This window comes from Salvelinus alpinus, chromosome 4 (genome assembly GCF_045679555.1).
Source record: "Salvelinus alpinus chromosome 4, SLU_Salpinus.1, whole genome shotgun sequence".
Classification (NCBI taxonomy): Eukaryota; Metazoa; Chordata; class Actinopteri; order Salmoniformes; family Salmonidae; genus Salvelinus; species Salvelinus alpinus.
In genome coordinates, this window is record NC_092089.1 from 34,400,012 (window position 1) to 34,424,896 (window position 24,885).

Consider the following 24,885-nt stretch of genomic DNA (forward strand, 5'->3'; position numbering starts at 1 on the left):
AACAGCGTTTCCCCTGTCATAAACCCTCACACTAGACTACTGCAACAGCGTTTCCCCTGCCATAACCCCTCACACTAGACTACTGCAACAGTGTTTCCCCTGTCATAACCCCTCACACTAGACTACTGCAACAGTGTTTCCCCTGTCATAAACCCCTCACACTAGACTACTGCAACAGCGTTTCCCCTGTCATAACCCCTCACACTAGACTACTGCAACAGCGTTTCCCCTGTCATAACCCCTCACACTAGACTACTGCAACAGCGTTTCCCCTGTCATAACCCCTCACACTAGACTACTGCAACAGCGTTTCCCCTGCCATAACCCCTCACACTAGACTACTGCAACAGCGTTTCCCCTGTCATAACCCCTCACACTAGACTACTGCAACAGCGTTTCCCCTGTCATAACCCCTCACACTAGACTACTGCAACAGCGTTTCCCCTGTCATAACCCCTCACACTAGACTACTGCAACACTGTTTCCCCTGTCATAACCCCTCACGCTGGACTACTGCAACAGTGTTTCCCCTGTCATAACCCCTCACACTAGACTACTGCAACAGTGTTTCCCCTGTCATAACCCCTCACACTAGACTACTGCAATAGCGTTTCCCCTGTCATAACCCCTCACACTAGACTACTGCAACAGTGTTTCCCCTGTCATAAACCCTCACACTAGACTACTGCAACAGTGTTTCACCTTTCATAACCCCTCACACTAGACTACTGCAACAGCGTTTCCCCTGTCATAACCCCTCACACTAGACTACTGCAACACAGTTTCCCCTGTCATAACCCCTCACACTAGACTACTGCAACAGCGTTTCCCCTGTCATAACCCCTCACACTAGACTACTGCAACAGCGTTTCCCCTGCCATAACCCCTCACACTAGACTACTGCAACAGCGTTTCCCCTGTCATAACCCCTCACACTAGACTACTGCAACAGCGTTTCCCCTGTCATAACCGCTCACAGTAGACTACTGCAACAGCGTTTCCCCTGTCATAACCCCTCACACTAGACTACTGCAACAGCGTTTCCCCTGTCATAACCCCTCACACTAGACTACTGCAACAGCGTTTCCCCTGTCATAACCCCTCACACTAGACTACTGCAACAGTGTTTCCCCTGTCATAACCCCTCACACTAGACTACTGCAACAGCGTTTCCCCTGTCATAACCCCTCACACTAGACTACTGCAACAGCGTTTCCCCTGTCATAACCCCTCACACTAGACTACTGCAACAGCGTTTCACCTGTCATAACCCCTCACACTAGACTACTGCAACAGCGTTTCCCCTGTCATAACCCCTCACACTAGACTACTGCAACAGTGTTTCCCCTGTCATAACCCCTCACACTAGACTACTGCAACAGTGTTTCCCCTGTCATAACCCCTCACACTAGACTACTGCAACAGCGTTTCCCCTGTCATAACCCCTCACACTAGACTACTGCAACAGCGTTTCCCCTGTCATAACCCCTCACACTAGACTACTGCAACAGCGTTTCCCCTGTCATAACCCCTCACACTAGACTACTGCAACAGTGTTTCCCCTGTCATAACCCCTCACACTAGACTACTGCAACAGCGTTTCCCCTGTCATAACCCCTCACACTAGACTACTGCAACAGCGTTTCCCCTGTCATAAACCCTCACACTAGACTACTGCAACAGCGTTTCCCCTGTCATAACCCCTCACACTAGACTACTGCAACAGCGTTTCCCCTGTCATAACCCCTCACACTAGACTACTGCAACAGCGTTTCCCCTGTCATAACCCCTCACACTAGACTACTGCAACAGCGTTTCACCTGTCATAACCCCTCACACTAGACTACGGCAACAGCGTTTCCCCTGTCATAACCCCTCACACTAGACTACTGAAAACAGCGTTTCCCCTGTCATAAACCCTCACACTAGACTACTGCAACAGCGTTTCCCCTGTCATAACCCCTCACACTAGACTACTGCAACAGCGTTTCCCCTGTCATGAACCCTCACACTAGACTACTGCAACAGCGTTTCCCCTGTCATAACCCCTCACACTAGACTACTGCAACACTGTTTCCCCTGTCATGACCCCTCACACTAGACTACTGCAACAGCGTTTCACCTGTCATAACCCCTCACACTAGACTACTGCAACAGTGTTTCCTCTGCCATAACCCCTCACACTGGACTACTGCAACAGTGTTTCCCCTGTCATAACCCCTCACACTAGACTACTGCAACAGCGTTTCCCCTGTCATAACCCCTCACACTAGACTACTGCAACAGTGTTTCCCCTGTCATAAACCCTCACACTAGACTACTGCAACAGTGTTTCCCCTGTCATAACCCCTCACACTAGACTACTGCAACACCGTTTCACCTGTCATAAACCCTCACACTAGACTACTGCAACACTGTTTCCCCTGTCATAAACCCTCACACTAGACTACTGCAACAGCGTTTCCCCTGTCATAACCCCTCACACTAGACTACTGCAACAGCGTTTCCCCTGTCATAACCCCTCACACTACACTACTGCAACAGCGTTTCCCCTGTCATAAACCCTCACACTAGACTACTGCAACAGCGTTTCCCCTGTCATAACCCCTCACACTAGACTACTGCAACAGCGTTTCCCCTGTCATAAACCCTCACACTAGACTACTGCAACAGCGTTTCCCCTGTCATAAACCCTCACACTAGACTACTGCAACAGCGTTTCCCCTGCCATAACCCCTCACACTAGACTACTGCAACAGCGTTTCCCTGTCATAACACCTCACACTAGACTACTGCAACACTGTTTCTCCTGTCATAACCCCTCACACTAGACTACTGCAACAGCGTTTCCCCTGTCATAACCCCTCACACTAGACTACTGCAACACTGTTTCCCCTGTCATAAACCCCTCACACTAGACTACTGCAACAGCGTTTCACCTGTCATAACCCCTCACACTAGACTACTGCAACAGCGTTTCCCCTGTCATAACCCCTCACACTAGACTACTGCAACAGCGTTTCCCCTGTCATAATCCCTCACACTAGACTACTGCAACAGCGTTTCCCCTGTCATAACCCCTCACACTAGACTACTGCAACAGCGTTTCCCCTGTCATAACCCCTCACACTAGACTACTGCAACAGCGTTTCCCCTGTCATAACCCCTCACACTAGACTACTGCAACAGCGTTTCCCCTGTCATAAACCCTCACACTAGACTACTGCAACAGCGTTTCCCCTGTCATAAACCCTCACACTAGACTACTGCAACAGCGTTTCCCCTGCCATAACCCCTCACACTAGACTACTGCAACAGCGTTTCCCTGTCATAACACCTCACACTAGACTACTGCAACACTGTTTCTCCTGTCATAACCCCTCACACTAGACTACTGCAACAGCGTTTCCCCTGTCATAACCCCTCACACTAGACTACTGCAACAGCGTTTCCCCTGTCATAACCCCTCACACTAGACTACTGCAACAGCGTTTCCCCTGTCATAAACCCTCACACTAGACTACTGCAACAGCGTTTCCCCTGCCATAACCCCTCACACTAGACTACTGCAACAGTGTTTCCCCTGTCATAACCCCTCACACTAGACTACTGCAACAGTGTTTCCCCTGTCATAAACCCCTCACACTAGACTACTGCAACAGCGTTTCCCCTGTCATAACCCCTCACACTAGACTACTGCAACAGCGTTTCCCCTGTCATAACCCCTCACACTAGACTACTGCAACACCGTTTCACCTGTCATAACCCCTCACACTAGACTACTGCAACAGCGTTTCACCTGTCATAACCCCTCACACTAGACTACTGCAACAGCGTTTCCCCTGTCATAACCCCTCACACTAGACTACTGCAACAGCGTTTCCCCTGTCATAATCCCTCACACTAGACTACTGCAACAGCGTTTCCCCTGTCATAACCCCTCACACTAGACTACTGCAACAGCGTTTCCCCTGTCATAACCCCTCACACTAGACTACTGCAACAGCGTTTCCCCTGTCATAAACCCTCACACTAGACTACTGCAACAGCGTTTCCCCTGCCATAACCCCTCACACTAGACTACTGCAACAGTGTTTCCCCTGTCATAACCCCTCACACTAGACTACTGCAACAGTGTTTCCCCTGTCATAAACCCCTCACACTAGACTACTGCAACAGCGTTTCCCCTGTCATAACCCCTCACACTAGACTACTGCAACAGTGTTTCCCCTGTCATAAACCCCTCACACTAGACTACTGCAACAGCGTTTCCCCTGTCATAACCCCTCACACTAGACTACTGCAACAGCGTTTCCCCTGTCATAACCCCTCACACTAGACTACTGCAACACCGTTTCCCCTGTCATAACCCCTCACACTAGACTACTGCAACACCGTTTCACCTGTCATAACCTCTCACACTAGACTACTGCAAACGCGTTTCCCCTGCCATAACCCCTCACACTAGACTACTGCAACAGCGTTTCCCCTGTCATAACCCCTCACACTAGAATACTGCAACAGCGTTTCCCCTGTCATAACCCCTCACACTAGACTACTGCAACACCGTTTCCCCTGCCATAACCCCTCACACTAGACTACTGCAACAGCGTTTCCCCTGTCATAACCCCTCACACTAGAATACTGCAACAGCGTTTCCCCTGTCATAACCCCTCACACTAGACTACTGCAACAGCGTTTCCCCTGTCATAACCCCTCACACTAGACTACTGCAACACTGTTTCCCCTGTCATAACTCCTCACACTAGACTACTGCAACAGCGTTTCCCCTGTCATAACCCCTCACACTAGACTACTGCAACACAGTTTCCCCTGCCATAACCCCTCACACTGGACTACTGCAACAGCGTTTCCCCTGTCATAACCCCTCACACTAGACTACTGCAACAGCGTTTCCCCTGTCATAACCCCTCACACTAGCCTACTGCAACAGCGTTTCCCCCGTCATATCCCCTCACACTAGACTACTGCAACAGCGTTTCCCCTGTCATAACCGCTCACACTAGAATACTGCAACACTGTTTCCCCTGTCATAACCCCTCACACTAGACTACTGCAACAGCGTTTCCCCTGTCATAACCCCTCACACTAGACTACTGCAACAGCGTTTCCCCTGTCATAACCCCTCACACTAGAATACTGCAACAGCGTTTCCCCTGTCAGAACCCCTCACACTAGACTACTGCAACAGCGTTTCCCCTGTAATAAACCCTCACACTAGACTACTGCAACAGTGTTTCCCCTGTCATAACCCCTCACACTAGACTACTGCAACACCGTTTCACCTGTCATAAACCCTCACACTAGACTACTGCAACACTGTTTCCCCTGTCATAAACCCTCACACTAGACTACTGCAACAGCGTTTCCCCTGTCATAACCCCTCACACTAGACTACTGCAACAGCGTTTCCCCTGTCATAACCCCTCACACTACACTACTGCAACAGCGTTTCCCCTGTCATAAACCCTCACACTAGACTACTGCAACAGCGTTTCCCCTGTCATAACCCCTCACACTAGACTACTGCAACAGCGTTTCCCCTGTCATAAACCCTCACACTAGACTACTGCAACAGCGTTTCCCCTGTCATAAACCCTCACACTAGACTACTGCAACAGCGTTTCCCCTGCCATAACCCCTCACACTAGACTACTGCAACAGCGTTTCCCTGTCATAACACCTCACACTAGACTACTGCAACACTGTTTCTCCTGTCATAACCCCTCACACTAGACTACTGCAACAGCGTTTCCCCTGTCATAACCCCTCACACTAGACTACTGCAACACTGTTTCCCCTGTCATAACCCCTCACACTAGACTACTGCAACAGCGTTTCACCTGTCATAACCCCTCACACTAGACTACTGCAACAGCGTTTCCCCTGTCATAACCCCTCACACTAGACTACTGCAACAGCGTTTCCCCTGTCATAATCCCTCACACTAGACTACTGCAACAGCGTTTCCCCTGTCATAACCCCTCACACTAGACTACTGCAACAGCGTTTCCCCTGTCATAACCCCTCACACTAGACTACTGCAACAGCGTTTCCCCTGTCATAAACCCTCACACTAGACTACTGCAACAGTGTTTCCCCTGTCATAAACCCCTCACACTAGACTACTGCAACAGCGTTTCCCCTGTCATAACCCCTCACACTAGACTACTGCAACAGCGTTTCCCCTGTCATAACCCCTCACACTAGACTACTGCAACACCGTTTCACCTGTCATAACCCCTCACACTAGACTACTGCAACAGCGTTTCACCTGTCATAACCCCTCACACTAGACTACTGCAACAGCGTTTCCCCTGTCATAACCCCTCACACTAGACTACTGCAACAGCGTTTCCCCTGTCATAATCCCTCACACTAGACTACTGCAACAGCGTTTCCCCTGTCATAACCCCTCACACTAGACTACTGCAACAGCGTTTCCCCTGTCATAACCCCTCACACTAGACTACTGCAACAGCGTTTCCCCTGTCATAAACCCTCACACTAGACTACTGCAACAGCGTTTCCCCTGCCATAACCCCTCACACTAGACTACTGCAACAGTGTTTCCCCTGTCATAACCCCTCACACTAGACTACTGCAACAGTGTTTCCCCTGTCATAAACCCCTCACACTAGACTACTGCAACAGCGTTTCCCCTGTCATAACCCCTCACACTAGACTACTGCAACAGCGTTTCCCCTGTCATAACCCCTCACACTAGACTACTGCAACACCGTTTCCCCTGTCATAACCCCTCACACTAGACTACTGCAACACCGTTTCACCTGTCATAACCTCTCACACTAGACTACTGCAAACGCGTTTCCCCTGCCATAACCCCTCACACTAGACTACTGCAACAGCGTTTCCCCTGTCATAACCCCTCACACTAGAATACTGCAACAGCGTTTCCCCTGTCATAACCCCTCACACTAGACTACTGCAACACCGTTTCCCCTGCCATAACCCCTCACACTAGACTACTGCAACAGCGTTTCCCCTGTCATAACCCCTCACACTAGAATACTGCAACAGCGTTTCCCCTGTCATAACCCCTCACACTAGACTACTGCAACAGCGTTTCCCCTGTCATAACCCCTCACACTATACTACTGCAACACTGTTTCCCCTGTCATAACCCCTCACACTGGACTACTGCAACAGTGTTTCCCCTGTCATAACCCCTCACACTAGACTACTGCAACAGTGTTTCCCCTGTCATAACCCCTCACACTAGACTACTGCAACAGCGTTTCCCCTGTCATAACCCCTCACACTAGACTACTGCAACAGCGTTTCCCCTGTCATAACCCCTCACACTAGACTACTGCAACAGCGTTTCCCCTGTCATAACCCCTCACACTAGCCTACTGCAACAGCGTTTCCCCCGTCATATCCCCTCACACTAGACTACTGCAACAGCGTTTCCCCTGTCATAACCGCTCACACTAGAATACTGCAACACTGTTTCCCCTGTCATAACCCCTCACACTAGACTACTGCAACAGCGTTTCCCCTGTCATAACCCCTCACACTAGACTACTGCAACAGCGTTTCCCCTGTCATAACCCCTCACACTAGAATACTGCAACAGCGTTTCCCTTGTCATAACCCCTCACACTAGACTACTGCAACAGCGTTTCCCCTGTAATAAACCCTCACACTAGACTACTGCAACAGTGTTTCCCCTGTCATAACCCCTCACACTAGACTACTGCAACACCGTTTCACTTGTCAGAAACCCTCACACTAGACTACTGCAACACTGTTTCCCCTGTCATAAACCCTCACACTAGACTACTGCAACAGCGTTTCCCCTGTCATAACCCCTCACACTAGACTACTGCAACAGCGTTTCCCCTGTCATAACCCCTCACACTACACTACTGCAACAGCGTTTCCCCTGTCATAAACCCTCACACTAGACTACTGCAACAGCGTTTCCCCTGTCATAACCCCTCACACTAGACTACTGCAACAGCGTTTCCCCTGTCATAAACCCTCACACTAGACTACTGCAACAGCGTTTCCCCTGTCATAAACCCTCACACTAGACTACTGCAACAGCGTTTCCCCTGCCATAACCCCTCACACTAGACTACTGCAACAGCGTTTCCCTGTCATAACACCTCACACTAGACTACTGCAACACTGTTTCTCCTGTCATAACCCCTCACACTAGACTACTGCAACAGCGTTTCCCCTGTCATAACCCCTCACACTAGACTACTGCAACACTGTTTCCCCTGTCATAACCCCTCACACTAGACTACTGCAACAGCGTTTCACCTGTCATAACCCCTCACACTAGACTACTGCAACAGCGTTTCCCCTGTCATAACCCCTCACACTAGACTACTGCAACAGCGTTTCCCCTGTCATAATCCCTCACACTAGACTACTGCAACAGCGTTTCCCCTGTCATAACCCCTCACACTAGACTACTGCAACAGCGTTTCCCCTGTCATAACCCCTCACACTAGACTACTGCAACAGCGTTTCCCCTGTCATAAACCCTCACACTAGACTACTGCAACAGCGTTTCCCCTGTCATAACCCCTCACACTAGACTACTGCAACAGCGTTTCCCCTGTCATAACCCCTCACACTAGACTACTGCAACAGCGTTTCCCCTGTCATAAACCCCTCACACTAGACTACTGCAACAGCGTTTCCCCTGTCATAACCCCTCACACTAGACTACTGCAACAGCGTTTCCCCTGTCATAACCCCTCACACTAGACTACTGCAACAGCGTTTCCCCTGTCATAACCCCTCACACTAGACTACTGCAACAGCGTTTCCCCTGCCATAACCCCTCACACTAGACTACTGCAACAGCGTTTCCCTTGTCATAACCCCTCACACTAGACTACTGCAACAGCGTTTCCCCTGTCATAACCCCTCACACTAGACTACTGCAACAGCGTTTCCCCTGTCATAACCCCTCACACTAGACTACTGCAACACTGTTTCCCCTGTCATAACCCCTCACACTGGACTACTGCAACAGTGTTTCCCCTGTCATAACCCCTCACACTAGACTACTGCAACAGTGTTTCCCCTGTCATAACCCCTCACACTAGACTACTGCAACAGCGTTTCCCCTGTCATAACCCCTCACACTAGACTACTGCAACAGTGTTTCCCCTGTCATAAACCCTCACACTAGACTACTGCAACAGTGTTTCACCTGTCATAACCCCTCACACTAGCCTACTGCAACAGCGTTTCCCCCGTCATATCCCCTCACACTAGACTACTGCAACAGCGTTTCCCCTGTCATAACCGCTCACAGTAGACTACTGCAACAGCGTTTCCCCTGTCATAACCCCTCACACTAGACTACTGCAACAGCGTTTCCCCTGTCATAATCCCTCACACTAGACTACTGCAACAGCGTTTCCCCTGTCATAACCCCTCACACTAGACTACTGCAACAGCGTTTCACCTGTCATAACCCCTCACACTAGACTACTGCAACAGCGTTTCCCCTGTCATAACCCCTCACACTAGACTACTGCAACAGCGTTTCCCCTGTCATAAACCCTCACACTGGTGCCACAATAGAGAGAAGATGATGATGTGCAGGTTCGCAGAAAAGGAATGCTGTTTTTGGTTATGGCCTATTGATTAGCGATTGGCAAGGATGCACAGAAATTCCAAAATGTGTGAAGTTTTTAGTTCTGATGATTAGTTTGTAATATGTGATCTATAGGCTAAGAGTACTTCACAAGCTGTTTATTCCATTGTAGAGTTTGAGTAGTGTGAGAAGCACAGGAGGTTGGTGGCACCGTGGTTGGGGAGGATGGGCTCATGGTAGTGGCTGGAGCCGAATAAGTGAAATGGTATCAAATACATCAAACACATTGTTTCCATGTGTTTGATGCCATTCCATTCACTCTGTTTCAGCCATTATTATGAGCCGTCCTCCCTCAGCAGCCCTCACTGGTGAGAAGACACCAACATATTTGGTAACAATCACACCATAGGGTGCAGAATCAATTGTAGCTCTTAAAGGGGCAGTAGTCTACATTGGGTGTAGAATTTTCAATTACAGCATTATTTAATCTGCAGTTATTCTTCTGCTATTTGTTCTGTTACCAATAATATGTACATCTTAATAGTATGTTCTGATTACAATAATTATGTCTCATCTTTAATAAATGCAATCTATTAGCTTCCAAAATGTAAGTAGATGTCTGATAACACATTCTGAAAGAATGGCTTGTCCTGCACTTTGTAAAAACACAGAGTGCATTGAGTGAATGTTGGAAAAAGATCTTGGTTCATTTCTAAACATAGCAATGTGAATACAAAGATGACTCGGTCCACAACATAGGTGAAATTAACTGGCAAAAGAGTTGAGTATCTGGGCGGAACCGGTAAGACTTAGCCTGGAAGCCAGATCGGTTCTGCTTCAGCCAACTGCTTTATCATTGTCATGCTTTGGCATGTTTGGTATTGTTGGCTAAACCTGTAGCGGATTTGGCAAGCAAGCTAGGTAGGAATGGGGCAGAGCCAGGGTTGATCCTGGATTGTATAAGGAGAGACAGTGGCTTTATCTTGAGTGTATGTAGGAAAAATGCACTTACTATAACTGAGATATATGTGGTTGTCTCACCTAGCTATTTTAAGACGAATACACTAACTATAAATTGCTCTGGATTAGAGCGTCTGCTAAATGACTAAAATATAAACATGTCTGTATATGGTTAGTGGTTTTAACCTGGCTGTATATGTGGAGAGAGGAGACAGGTGGTTTTAACCTGGCTGTATATGTGGAGAGAGGAGACAGGTGGTTTTAACCTGGCTGTATATGTGGAGAGAGGAGACAGGTGGTTTTAACCTGGCTGTATATGTGGAGAGAGGAGACAGGTGGTTTTAACCTGGCTGTATATATGGAGAGAGGAGACAGGGTGTTTTAACCTGGCTGTGTATGTGGAGAGAGGAGACAGGTGGTTTTAACCTGGCTGTGTATGTGGAGAGAGGAGACAGGGGGTTTTAACCTGGCTGTATATGTGGAGAGAGGAGACAGGTGGTTTTAACCTGGCTGTATATGTGGAGAGCGGAGACAGGTGGTTTTAACCTGGCTGTATATGTGGAGAGCGGAGACAGGTGGTTTTAACCTGGCTGTATATGTGGAGAGCGGAGACAGGGGGTTTTAACCTGGCTGTATATGTGGAGAGCGGAGACAGGTGGTTTTAACCTGGCTGTATATGTGGAGAGTGGAGACAGGGGGTTTTAACCTGGCTGTATATGTGGAGAGCGGAGACAGGTGGTTTTAACCTGGCTGTATATGTGGAGAGAGGAGACAGGTGGTTTTAACCTGGCTGTATATGTGGAGAGCGGAGACAGGTGGTTTTAACCTGGCTGTGTATGTGGAGAGAGGAGACAGGGTGTTTTAACCTGGCTGTGTATGTGGAGAGAGGAGACAGGTGGTTTTAACCTGGCTGTGTATGTGGAGAGAGGAGACAGGGGGTTTTAACCTGGCTGTATATGTGGAGAGAGGAGACAGGTGGTTTTAACCTGGCTGTATATGTGGAGAGCGGAGACAGGTGGTTTTAACCTGGCTGTATATGTGGAGAACGGAGACAGGTGGTTTTAACCTGGCTGTATATGTGGAGAGCGGAGACAGGTGGTTTTAACCTGGCTGTATATATGGAGAGAGGAGACATGGGGTTTTAACCTGGCTGTATATGTGGAGAGCGGAGACAGGGGGTTTTAACCTGGCTGTATATGTGGAGAGCGGAGACAGGTGGTTTTAACCTGGCTGTATATGTGGAGAGAGGAGACAGGTGGTTTTAACCTGGCTGTATATGTGGAGAGCGGAGACAGGGGGTTTTAACCTGGCTGTATATGTGGAGAGAGGAGACAGGTGGTTTTAACCTGGCTGTATATGTGGAGAGCGGAGACAGGTGGTTTTAACCTGGCTGTATATGTGGAGAGAGGAGACAGGTGGTTTTAACCTGGCTGTATATGTGGAGAGCGGAGACAGGGGGTTTTAACCTGGCTGTATATGTGGAGAGCGGAGACAGGTGGTTTTAACCTGGCTGTATATGTGGAGAGTGGAGACAGGGGGTTTTAACCTGGCTGTATATGTGGAGAGCGGAGACAGGTGGTTTTAACCTGGCTGTATATGTGGAGAGAGGAGACAGGTGGTTTTAACCTGGCTGTATATGTGGAGAGCGGAGACAGGTGGTTTTAACCTGGCTGTGTATGTGGAGAGAGGAGACAGGGTGTTTTAACCTGGCTGTGTATGTGGAGAGAGGAGACAGGTGGTTTTAACCTGGCTGTGTATGTGGAGAGAGGAGACAGGGGGTTTTAACCTGGCTGTATATGTGGAGAGAGGAGACAGGTGGTTTTAACCTGGCTGTATATGTGGAGAGCGGAGACAGGTGGTTTTAACCTGGCTGTATATGTGGAGAACGGAGACAGGTGGTTTTAACCTGGCTGTATATGTGGAGAGCGGAGACAGGTGGTTTTAACCTGGCTGTATATATGGAGAGAGGAGACAGGGGGTTTTAACCTGGCTGTATATGTGGAGAGCGGAGACAGGGGGTTTTAACCTGGCTGTATATGTGGAGAGCGGAGACAGGTGGTTTTAACCTGGCTGTATATGTGGAGAGAGGAGACAGGTGGTTTTAACCTGGCTGTATATGTGGAGAGCGGAGACAGGGGGTTTTAACCTGGCTGTATATGTGGAGAGAGGAGACAGGTGGTTTTAACCTGGCTGTATATGTGGAGAGCGGAGACAGGTGGTTTTAACCTGGCTGTATATGTGGAGAGAGGAGACAGGTGGTTTTAACCTGGCTGTATATGTGGAGAGCGGAGACAGGGGGTTTTAACCTGGCTGTATATGTGGAGAGCGGAGACAGGTGGTTTTAACCTGGCTGTATATGTGGAGAGCGGAGACAGGGGTTTTTAACCTGGCTGTATATGTGGAGAGAGGAGACAGGTGGTTTTAACCTGGCTGTATATGTGGAGAGCGGAGACAGGGGGTTTTAACCTGGCTGTATATGTGGAGAGAGGAGACAAGTGGTTTTAACCTGGCTGTGTATGTGGAGAGAGGAGACAGGTGGTTTTAACCTGGCTGTATATGTGGAGAGCGGAGACAGGTGGTTTTAACCTGGCTGTATATGTGGAGAGAGGAGACAGGTGGTTTTAACCTGGCTGTATATGTATATGTATATTTTTATTTGGTTTTTATCTTGGACTTTTGCCTGTTGGGGAGACAGTGTTTTTCTCCTGGACTGTGGTTTTAGCTGCTGCCTTTAAGGAGCAGAGAGAGAGAGCGAGTGCGAAAGTGAGAGTGAGAGTGAGAGTGTGAGCGAGATAGAGAGAGAGACTGGCATGTTAAAACTTCTTCAGGATCGGTGGGTCCCCTGCGGGACGGTTGAGCTAACGTAGGCTGATGCGATTAGCATGAGGTTGTAAGTAACAAGACAATTTCCCAGGACATAGACATATCTGATATTGGCAGAAAGCTTAAATTCTTGTTAATCTAACTGCACTTTCCAATTTACAGTAGCTATTATAATGAAAGAATAACATGCTATAGTTCACAGTTTTGAACATGAAAAGTTATTAATAAAAAAATGAGGCACATTTGGGCAGTCTTGATACAAAATGTTGAACAGAAATGCAATGGTTCATTTGATCAGTGTAAAACTTTGCACATACACTGCTGCCATCTAGTGGCCAAAATGTAAATTACACCCGGGCTGGAATAATACATTATGGTCTGTCTCTTACATTTCAAAGATGATGGTACAAAATAAAAAAAATAAAAAAACAGTTGGTTTTGTCTTTGTATTATCTTTTACCAGATCTAATGTGTTATATCCTCCTACATTCCTTCCACATTTCCACAAACTTCAAAGTGTTTCCTTTCAAATGGTACCAAGAATATGGATATCCTCGCTTCAGGGCTACAGGCAGTTAGATTTGGATATGTCATTTTAGGTGAAAATTGAAAAAAAGGGGCGGATCCTTAAGAGGATTATTAAAGTACAGATCCACTCAGATGCTGTATAGAAAGATGGACAGATATATATCGAGGGACTGTGAAAGATAGCAGGGATAAAAGGAGAGAGGAGACTGTGATAACTAAGATAGATGTAAGGGAATGAAAGGCTATAGTAGAGGAGACAGTGGCGAGACCATTTAGGGGGGAGATTGAGCTGCAGAGAGAGCGATGAGGGAAGGGAATGAAGGGAAGAGGTGAAGAGGGGAACGGAAGGGAAAGTCAGTGGAATAGTGACAAGGACAGACTAGACAGGAGGAAGACAGGCAGAGTTGAGTCGGACGAGGAGGAGAATGACGTGCGTGATAAGCCAGAATGACACAAATGTCACCAAGTCTCACATGCTCTCTCTTTCTCTCTCCCTCTCTCTGCCTTTCTCTCTCTCCTACAGGGCTGAAACCTAGTGGAATTACCTCTACCTTTCTGAATCCTTTCCTTGCCAGTCAGGAGTCACAGTTCCCACCATGGGGAATAAAGACAAACTGCTAGCATCCAGTACCCCAATACTGACCACCTCTCTACCCCTGCAGAGTGACCCCCCCACCAGGAGCACAACCACCAGTGCTACAATTGTTCCAGTGAGAGACGTGTACAATGCACTCTTCTGATTACAACCGTATCCAATGGGATTTAATGAAACCTAGAGCTTTGGGCTGTTGATGCCAGTGCAACAGCTTGTAGAGGACCTTGAGCTTCGGGGGACGTGTCTCCCTGGAAGGAAATACTCAACTGTGACGCTCCTCCAGAAAACTACATGGGATTGTGGTACATGGGTGGATTTATCGGCTGTACATCCTGTCTAGATTATGAGACTTTACTCTCTTCACTTCAAAGTTCTGCATCTGTTCCAGACCGGTTCCTCAGCAGAACCAAGTAATTGACAGTCCCCCCTTGGGAATCCCGCCTTCTGATTTGTTTGGGGGCTTATTTTTTAAATGAACAATTTCCCCTCCACTTTCCCTTTTTCTGGTCTTCCTCCTTTCCCCCAATCTCTTCATCCATTGAGGAGGAATATATTATGAAACAAGTCCATTCTTCCTGATCCTCCCTTGGTGACAGAGGGTGAAGAGGGACAAACTGCCCTGAATAGATAACGAGGGAGGAGAGAGAGAACGGAGAAGAGAAGGAGATAGGGAAACAGGTAGAGAGAAAGAGAGAGAGAGAGAGAGAGAGAGAGAGAGAGAGAGAGAGGAGATAAAGAAAGCGAGATAATTAACTGAGATTTGTCAGAATCCTTCTAGAGACTTCCTGCCCCAGCCTAATTTAGCCTGTCTGTCTCTGAGATCCACTGGAAGCTGATTGGTTGGTTGGCTGGTTGGTTGCACGATGGAAGAGGCAGAAAAAGAGGCAGAATTCTGACCAGGGGGTTCAGCTGAGCACTAGAGGAGGGTAAAAGGTCCCGCTGTACACCCCTGGACCGGAACTGGATGACTCTTAAACAGACAGACAGTAAACTGGGAGGCATTATAAACAAGTATTACAAGCAGACAGTCGTCATTGTCATTCCAGACTGTGTGTGTGTGTGTGTGTGTGTGTGTGTGTGTGAGAGAGAGAGAGAGAGGGGGGGGGGGTAGAGAAGAGAGAAGCAGTCAGTCCTGTGTTGGGTTTGGTACTGCCTGTTTGCCTGACGGGGACTGAGAGCGAGCGACGCAGCAATTAGAGGATCTGACTGCATCCCCCTCAGCCTCAGCCTCCGCTGGCAAGACTAGACAGAAACAAACAAACAGGTAGGGGGACTGCTACTAGAAGGGAAGGACAGGTTAGATAGAGGTATTGACAGCAAGAGTGAGAGAGAGAGGGAAGGAAAGAGAAAAGTAGACAGTGGAAAGGAGAGGGATAGAGAGCAGGTGTCTGAAATCCTCTCCATCTGCTTGTCATTTTCTCTTCTGTTTTCCCCTCTTCTTCTGGGAGAGGGATTGGATTTAGACAACGGTACTCGGAGCTGTCGAGGCCTTCTGCCGGCCCAGAGGGAAGGAAACAAGGGAAGGAGAGAGAGAAAGGGAAGGAGGGGGGCCCTTTTGGATTGAAACAGACTCATTTTTCAACCCTCGTGTTTCACTTGACCAAGAGGCTCCTTCCGCGTCTATAGTTCTACTGAAGAGAGGGAGAGAGATAAAGAAAGGGAAGAAGACAGCACATTACCCTTTCTTTTTCTCCTTCTGTCTTTTACTCTCTACTTTTGTTGAGGGTGTCTGAAGATTTTTTCTATCCTCAGTTGCTGCTTTTTCTCCTCACCTCCAAAAGGAATATTGTTGCCTACCTATCACAGTCCAAGTACCGGAATCTTCCATCTTTCTATGTCCTCTCTCTCTCAGCCCCCCACCCCTTCACGGAGACAATCCGGAATGCTGTGACAGACCCACAAGTCCCCCCTCCCCGGAAGACGCAGACCCCCCCCCCCCCCCCACCCACCCACCAGTGGATTCCATCTCCATGCCTGTCGAGGGCTGTGCTGACTGGCTACTACACACATATATGGTACACCGCTTCTGATATCGTCTGACTCATTCTGTAAGTAGGACTCTTCTTTCTGTTGTGTGTGACTGTTTATATGTACATGTGTGTATTGTCTGTCCGTGCTTGGTTAATGGCATGCTCCGTTTCCTAGCCATAGCATTTTCCCGCAGCGTTGGTTTTACACTGCCTTCAAATCGACGCGACTCTGGTTGCCTTTTCTGCCTCAGGTGGAGGCACTTTGTGTGTGTGTGTGTGTAAGAGTTGCAGCAGAATCAAAGTGGTGTGAGAGTAGAAACTGCATTTATGTGTATGTGTTGTTTGTGTGTGTGTTGTGGGTTGTGTGTGTGATGTGTGAGCGTCTACTGTAAGTCTGCCTGGGGTTAATTTGGACTAATTAGTGAAGTGTAAACTGCTTCTCAGAGCAGTTTTGGGTTCTTTGTCAGTGCATCATTTATTAGAGAGAAAGAAAGATGATGACCAGAATGTGGAGAGAAGAGAGAGAGAGGGAGAGACAGAGGGTGAGGAGAGAGAGGGGGAGAGAGGGGGAGAGAGAGAGAGAGGGGGAGGGAGGGAGGGGAGGAGAGAGAGACAGAGGGAGAGAGACAGAGGGTGAGGAGAGAGAGGGGGAGAGATAGAGAGAGAGGGGGAGGTAGGGAGGGAGGAGAGAGAGAGAGAGAGAGAGGGAGAGAGACACAAGGTGAGGAGAGAGAGGGGGAGAGAGAGAGGGGGGGAGGTAGGGAGGGAGGAGAGAGAGAGAGAGAGAGAGAAGGAGAGGGGGGGAGAGAGAGAGAGAGAGAGAGAGAGAGAGAGAGAGAGAGAGAGAGAATAAACAATAAACAGTGAAGAACAAACACCATTGTAAATACAACCCATATTTATGCTTATTTATTTTAACTTGTGTGCTTTAACCATTTGTACATTGTTACAACACTGTATATATATAATATAACATTTGTAATGTCTTTATTGTTTTGAAACTTCTGTATGTGTAATGTTTACTGTTAATTTGTATTGTTTATTTCACTTTTGTATAATATCTACCTCACTTGCTTTGGCAATGTTAACACATGTTTCCCATGCCAATAAAGCCCCTTGAATTTAATTGAGAGAGAGAGAGAGAGAGAGAGAGAGAGAGAGAGAGAGAGAGAGAGAGAGAGAGAGAGAGAGAGAGAGAGAGAGAGAGAGAGAGAGAGAGAGAGAGAGAGAGAGAGAGAGAGAGAGAGAGAGAGAGAGGGTGAGGAGAGAGAGGGGGAGAGATAGAGAGAGAGGGGGAGGTAGGGAGGGAGGAGAGAGAGAGAGGGAGAGAGACACAAGGTGAGGAGAGAGAGGGGGAGAGAGAGAGGGGGGGAGGTAGGGAGGGAGGAGAGAGAGAGAGAGAGAGAGAAGGAGAGGGAGAGAGAGAGAGAGAGAGAGAGAGAGAGAGAGAGAATAAACAATAAACAGTGAAGAACAAACACCATTGTAAATACAACCCATATTTATGCTTATTTATTTTAACTTGTGTGCTTTAACCATTTGTACATTGTTACAACACTGTATATATATAATATAACATTTGTAATGTCTTTATTGTTTTGAAACTTCTGTATGTGTAATGTTTACTGTTAATTTGTATTGTTTATTTCACTTTTGTATAATATCTACCTCACTTGCTTTGGCAATGTTAACACATGTTTCCCATGCCAATAAAGCCCCTTGAATTTAATTGAGAGAGAGAGAGAGAGAGAGAGAGAGAGAGAGAGAGAGAGAGAGAGAGAGAGAGAGAGAGAGAGAGAGAGAGAGAGAGAGAGAGAGAGAGAGAGAGAGAGAGAGAGAGAGGGGGGGGTGAGGTAAGGTGGGAGGGAGGGAGTGAGGGAGGGTGGGGGAGAGAGAGAGAGAGCGAACGAGCGAGAGCATGATTGATTCTGTTTTTCTCTGTCTGGCTAGCTCTGGGGCTTATCCACTTGCTTTCCAGTGTCCAGTTTACTATCAATTTCACTCATCTGTGCTAGCCTACTGTTTCTATGTCCAATATTTCCAACAGACTGAGCCTCTCGAAGAGCTAAAATCTCTCCTGCGTGCTTCCGAGTGTGCATAGTGTCAGTTTCCCTCTATGTGCCATTGTTTAAAGTTTACAATGTTGTCTTTAGATTATAGGCTTGACAAACATGGCAGCACCCTACTGTGTGTCCATGTTCTCATAGCCCATCCATCTCCACAGGCTCCCAACACATCTTTATACAGTCCCCCATCCACCCTGCCCTGCCCTGCACTGGGAAACGCTCAATCAAGATAGTCCCTTCAAACAGACCAATGAACTGTGAATAACACCATTACACGCACAAATCTCTCTCGCCACAGAGAGAGGAGAAGGAGGGTGGGAGAGGTAGAGAGAGAGAGATGATGAAGTGAGGGAGGGATGGAGGGGAGAGAGGAAGAGAGAAAGAGGCAGAGGAATATGCAGAAGGAGAGAGGGAGAATGGATAAATAGATGGAGGGATGCAGAAAGAACGAGGGGGGGGGGGATAGAGGAGCCTGTAGGGTCTGTGGAGAAGGAAAAGACCTCTGCTTCGAGTGACCACGCTGATGGGCTTAGTAAGGCCCTGCTTTGTTCACACTGTTGGTCAGCCCAGGAGAATTAAGATGACTAAATAATACCATTACTGCAGAAGCACAGAGATAACATAACACTGCTTTCCTCTCTCTGCTCCAGAATAGGCTGGAGAGGACAGGAGGAGTGAGCTTCAGTGTGTTGCGAAAGGGATGTCATAATGCCTTTATATACAGTGCATTCGGGAAGTATTCAGACCCCTTGACTTTTTCCAAATTTTGTTACGTTACAGCCTTATTCTAAAATTGATCAAATAGTTTTTCTCTCCTCATTAATCTACACACAATACGCCATAAAGACAAAGCAAAAACAGGTTTTTAGAAATGTTGGCAAATATTATAATATTTTTTAAATATTTCCAGTATTCAGACCCTTTACTCAGTACTTTGTTGAAGCATATTTGGCAGTGATTACAGCCTTGATACTTCTTGGGTATGACACACCTGTTTGGCACACCTGTATTTGGGGTGTTTCTTCCATTCTTCTCTGCAGATCCTCTAAAACTCTGTCAGGTTGGGTGGGGATAGTCACTGCACAATTATTTTCAGGTCTCTCCAGAGATGTTCGCTCAGGTTCAAGTCCGGGCTCTGGCTGGGCCACTCAAGGACATTCAGAGACTTGTCCCGAAGCCACTCCTGCGTTGTCTTGGCTATGTGGTTAGAGTCATTGTCCTGTTGGAAGGTGAATCTTCTCCCCAGTCTGAGGTCCTGAAAGTTTTCACCTGGAGAAGGTTTTCATCAAGGATCTCTCTGTTCTTTGCTTCGTTCATCTTACCCTCGATCCTGACTAGTCTCCCCGTCCCTGCCGCTGAAAAACATCCCCACAGCATGATGCTGCCACCACCATGCTTCACCGTAGGGATGGTGCCAGGTTTCCTCCAGATGTGACGCTTGGCATTCAGCCCAAAGAGTTCAATCTTGGTTTCATCAGACCAGAGAATCTTGTTTCTCATGGTCTGAGAGTCCTTTAGGTGACTCCAAGTGGGCTGTCATGTTCCTTTTACTGAGGAGTGGCTTCCGTCTGGCTACTCTACCATAAAGGCATGATTGGTTGAGTGCTGCAGAGATGGTTGTCCTTCTGGAAGCTTCTCCCATCTCCACAGAGGAACTCTGGAGCTCTGTCAGTCACCTCCCTGACCAAGGCCTCCCTGACCAAGGCCATTCTCCCCTCATTAAGAATGATGGAGGCCACTGTCTTCTCTACGGACAATTCCTTCGACCTCATTGCTTGATTTTTGCTCTGATATGAACTGTCAACTGTGGGATCTTATATAGACAGGTGTGTGCCTTCCCAAATCATGTGTGTAGATTGATGAGGATTCCTTTTTATTTAGTACATTTTAGAATAAGGCTGAAAAGTAACAAAATGTGGAAAAAGTCAAGGAGTCTTTCTGAATGGACTGTATAATGCCTACACAATGCTGTCATAACAACTGACATGTAACCATGTACCCTTGTACCGCTCACTTCTAACAGTGTTAAGTACTGTAACTAGGTTGTCACGTGGTTTGACAGGTATACAGTGACATGTAGTTAAGACCAAAGCTTCATTCTTTTGGATCCATTATGGGATCAATGCTTTATTTTAGATTGGATGGATGCTGTAGCATTAACTGATCCTTCTAACATAGTTGACAGGCATGTCTGGTGGTGAACGTAGTAGTAGTATTAGAGTTTACAACCAATGCACCAGGTTTGGTCTGGTGGTGAACGTAGTTGTAGTATTAGAGGTTACAACCAATGCACCAGGTTTGGTCTGGTGGTGATAGTAGTTTTAGAGTTTACAACCAATGCACCAGGTTTGGTCTGGTGGTGATAGTAGTAGTATTAGAGTTTACAACCAATGCACCAGGTTTGGTCTGGTGGTGATAGTAGTATTAGAGTTTACAACCAATGCACCAGGTTTGGTCTGGTGGTGATAGTAGTAGTATTAGAGTTTACAACCAATGCACCAGGTTTGGTCTGGTGGTGATAGTAGTATTAGAGTTTACAACCAATGCACCAGGTTTGGTCTGGTGGTGATAGTAGTTTTAGAGTTTACAACCAATGCACCAGGTTTGGTCTGGTGGTGATAGTAGTAGTATTAGAGTTTACAACCAATGCACCAGGTTTGGTCTGGTGGTGATAGTAGTATTAGAGTTTACAACCAATGCACCAGGTTTGGTCTGGTGGTGATAGTAGTATTAGAGTTTACAACCAATGCACCAGGTTTGGTCTGGTGGTGATAGTAGTTTTAGAGTTTACAACCAATGCACCAGGTTGGTCTGGTGGTGATAGTAGTTTTAGAGTTTACAACCAATGCACCAGGTTGGTCTGGTGGTGATAGTAGTATTAGAGTTTACAACCAATGCACCAGGTTTGGTCTGGTGGTGATAGTAGTATTAGAGTTTACAACCAATGCACCAGGTTAGGTCTGGTGGTGATGGTAGTATTAGAGTTTACAACCAATGCACCAGGTTTGGTCTGGTGGTGATAGTAGTAGTATTAGAGTTTATAACCAGGCACCAAGTTTGGTCTGGTGGTGATAGTAGTATTAGAGTTTACAACCAATGCACCAGGTTTGGTCTGGTGGTGATAGTAGTATTAGAGTTTACAACCAATGCACCAGGTTTGGTCTGGTGGTGATAGTAGTATTATTGGAGTTTATAACCAGGCCCCAGATTTGGTCTGGTGGTGATAGTAGTATTAGAGTTTACAACTAATGCACCAGGTTTGGTCTGGTGGTGATAGTAGTATTAGAGTTTGCAACCAATGCACCAGGTTTGGTCTGGTGGTGATAGTAGTATTAGAGTTTATAACCAGGCACCAGGTTTGGTCTGGTGGTGATAGTAGTATTATTGGAGTTTATAACCAGGGCCCCAGATTTGGTCTGGTGGTGATAGTAGTATTAGTATTAGAGCTTATAACCAGGGCCCCAGATTTGGTGTGGTTTTGATCGGAGCAGTGGCATTAGAGTTTATAACCAGGGCCCCAGGTTTGGTATGGTGGTGGTAGTAGTAGTAGTAGTATTAGAGTTTATAACCAGGGCCCCAGGTTTGGTCTGGTGGTGGTAGTAGTAGTAGTATTAGAGTCTGTAACCACACTCCCCAGGTGTGGTCTGGTGGTGATAGTAGTAGTATTAGAATTTATAACCAGGGCCCCAGGTTTGGTCTGGTTCTGATCGTAGTAGTAGTATAAGAGTGTGTAACCAGTGCCCCAGGTTTAGTTTGATGTTGATCGTAGTAGTAGTATTAGAGTTTGTAACTTATGCCTCAGGTTTGGTATGGTGGTGATAGTAGTAATAGTATTAGAGTTTATATCCAGGCTCCCTAGGTTTGGTCTGGTGGTAATAGTAGTATTAGTATTAGAGTTTATAACCATGTTCTCCAGGTTTGGTCTGGTGGAGAAAGTAGGAGCAGTTTTAGCATTTATAGCCAGGGCCCCATGTTAGGTCTGGTGGTGATATATGTAGTATTAAAGTTTATAACCAGTGTCCCAGGTTTGGTCTGGTGGTAATCGTTGTAGTAGTATTAGAGTTTATTAACAGGGCCCGCAGGATTCGTCTGGTGGTGATAGTATTTGTATTAGAGTTTATAGCCAGGGCTCCAGGTTTGGTCTGGTGGTGATAGTAGTAGCATTTGAGTTTATAAACAAGGACCCAGGTTAGGTCTGTGGTGATAGTAGAAGTAGTATTAGAGTTTTTAACCAGGGCCCCAAGTTTGGTCTGGTGATGATAATAGTAGTTGTTTTATAAACAGAGCCCCAGGTTTGGTCTGGTTCAGATCTTAGTAGTAGTATTAGAGTTATAACAGGGCCACAGGTTTGGTTTGGTGGTCACAGTAGTAGAATTATTAGAGTTTATAACCATGCTCCCCAGGTTTGGTCTGGTGGTGAAATTAGTAGTATTCGAGTTTATAACCAGGGCCCCAGGTTTGGTCTGGTGGTGATAGTAGTAGTAGTATAAGAGTTTATAACCAGGGCCTCAGGTTTGGTCTGGTGGTGATATTAGTAGTGGTATTAGAGTTTAAAACCAGGGCCCCAGGTTTGTTTTGGTGGTGCTAGTAGAAGTAGCATTAGAGTTTATAACAACGGTCTCAGCTTTGGTTTGGATGTGATGGTAGTAGTAGTATTAGAGTTTGTCACTTATGCCTCACATTTGGAATAGTGGTGATAGTAGTAATAGTATTAGAGTTTATATCCATTCTCCCCAGGTTTGGTCTGGTGGTGATAGTAGTAGTAGTAGTATTAGAGTTTATATCCATTCTCCCCAGGTTTGGTCTGGTGGTGATAGTAGTAATAGTATTAGAGTTTATAACCCCGCTCTCCAGGTTTGGTTTGGTGGTGATTGTAGTAGTAGTATTAGAGTTTGTCACTTATGCCTCAGGTTTGGTATGGTTGTGATAGTAGTAATAGTATTAAAGTTTATAACCAGGGCCCCAGGTTTGGTCTGTTGGTAATAGTAGTAGTAGTATTCGAGTTTATAACCATGCTCTCTAAGTTTTGTCTGGTGGTGAAAGTAGTAGCAGTATTAGAGTTTATAGCCAGGGCCCCAGGTTTGGTGTGGTGGTGGTGATAGTAGTAGTATTAGAGTTTATAACCAGGGCCCCAGGTTTGGTGTGGTGGTGATAGTTGTAGTAGTATTAGAGTTTATAACCAGGGCCCCAGGTCTGGTGTGGTGGTGAACGTAGTAGTAGTATTAGAGTTTATAACCAGGGCCCCAAGTTTGGTTTGGTGGTTATAGTAGTAGTAGTATTAGAGTTTATAACCAGGGCCCCAAGTTTGGTTTGGTGGTTATAGTAGTAGTAGTATTAGAGTTTATAACCAGGGCCCCAAGTTTGGTTTGGTGGTTATAGTAGTAGTAGTATTAGAGTTTATTACCAGGGCCCCATGTTTGTTTTGGTGGTGATATTAGAATTATTCAAGTTTATAACCAGGGCCCCAGGTTTGGTCTGGTGGTGATAGTAGTAGTAGTATTAGAGTTTATAACCAGGGCCTCAGGTTTGGTCTGGTGGTGATAGTAGTAGTAGTATTAGAGTTTATAACCAGGGCCCCAGGTTTGGTGTGGTGGTGATAGTTGTAGTAGTATTAGAGTTTATAACCAGGGCCCCAGGTCTGGTGTGGTGGTGAACGTAGTAGTAGTATTAGAGTTTCTAACCAGGGCCTCAGGTTTGGTCTGGTGGTGATAGTAGTAGTAGTATTAGAGTTTATAACCAGGGCCCCAGGTTTGGTGTGGTGGTGATAGTTGTAGTAGTATTAGAGTTTATAACCAGGGCCCCAGGTCTGGTGTGGTGGTGAACGTAGTAGTAGTATTAGAGTTTATAACCAGGGCCCCAAGTTTGGTTTGGTGGTTATAGTAGTAGTAGTATTAGAGTTTATAACCAGGGCCCCAAGTTTGGTTTGGTGGTTATAGTAGTAGTAGTATTAGAGTTTATAACCAGGGCCCCAAGTTTGGTTTGGTGGTTATAGTAGTAGTAGTATTAGAGTTTATTACCAGGGCCCCATGTTTGTTTTGGTGGTGATATTAGAATTATTCAAGTTTATAACCAGGGCCCCAGGTTTGGTCTGGTGGTGATAGTAGTAGTAGTATTAGAGTTTATAACCAGGGCCTCAGGTTTGGTCTGGTGGTGATAGTAGTAGTAGTATTAGAGTTTATAACCAGGGCCTCAGGTTTGGTCTGGTGGTGATAGTAGTAGTATTAGAGCTCATAACCAGGACCCCAGGTTGTGTGTGTGTGTGATAGTAGTAGTAATATCAGAGTTTCTAACAAGGGACCAAGGTATGGTCTGGTGATGATGGTAGTAGGTGTA

The 24,885-nt window shown here is 46.8% G+C and overlaps 1 protein-coding gene and 1 long non-coding RNA gene across 4 annotated transcripts in view; both read left to right on the forward strand.

Moving 5' to 3' along the window:
- LOC139573377 (uncharacterized) overlaps nt 1-16,444 on the forward strand; it is a 54,555-nt gene extending 38,111 nt beyond the window's left edge. The window contains exon 3 of the long non-coding RNA XR_011674582.1: nt 14,445-16,444. This is a non-coding gene — a long non-coding RNA (uncharacterized lncRNA). The remainder of the gene's footprint in view (nt 1-14,444) is intronic.
- Nucleotides 16,445-16,456: 12 nt separating this feature from the next.
- Nucleotides 16,457-24,885, forward strand: part of LOC139573378 (glutamate receptor ionotropic, kainate 5-like) — a 94,729-nt gene continuing 86,300 nt past the window's right edge. For all 3 annotated transcript variants that reach the window (XM_071396748.1, XM_071396749.1, XM_071396751.1), the window contains exon 1: nt 16,457-16,564. The gene's annotated coding sequence lies outside the window, so the exon portion shown is untranslated. The remainder of the gene's footprint in view (nt 16,565-24,885) is intronic.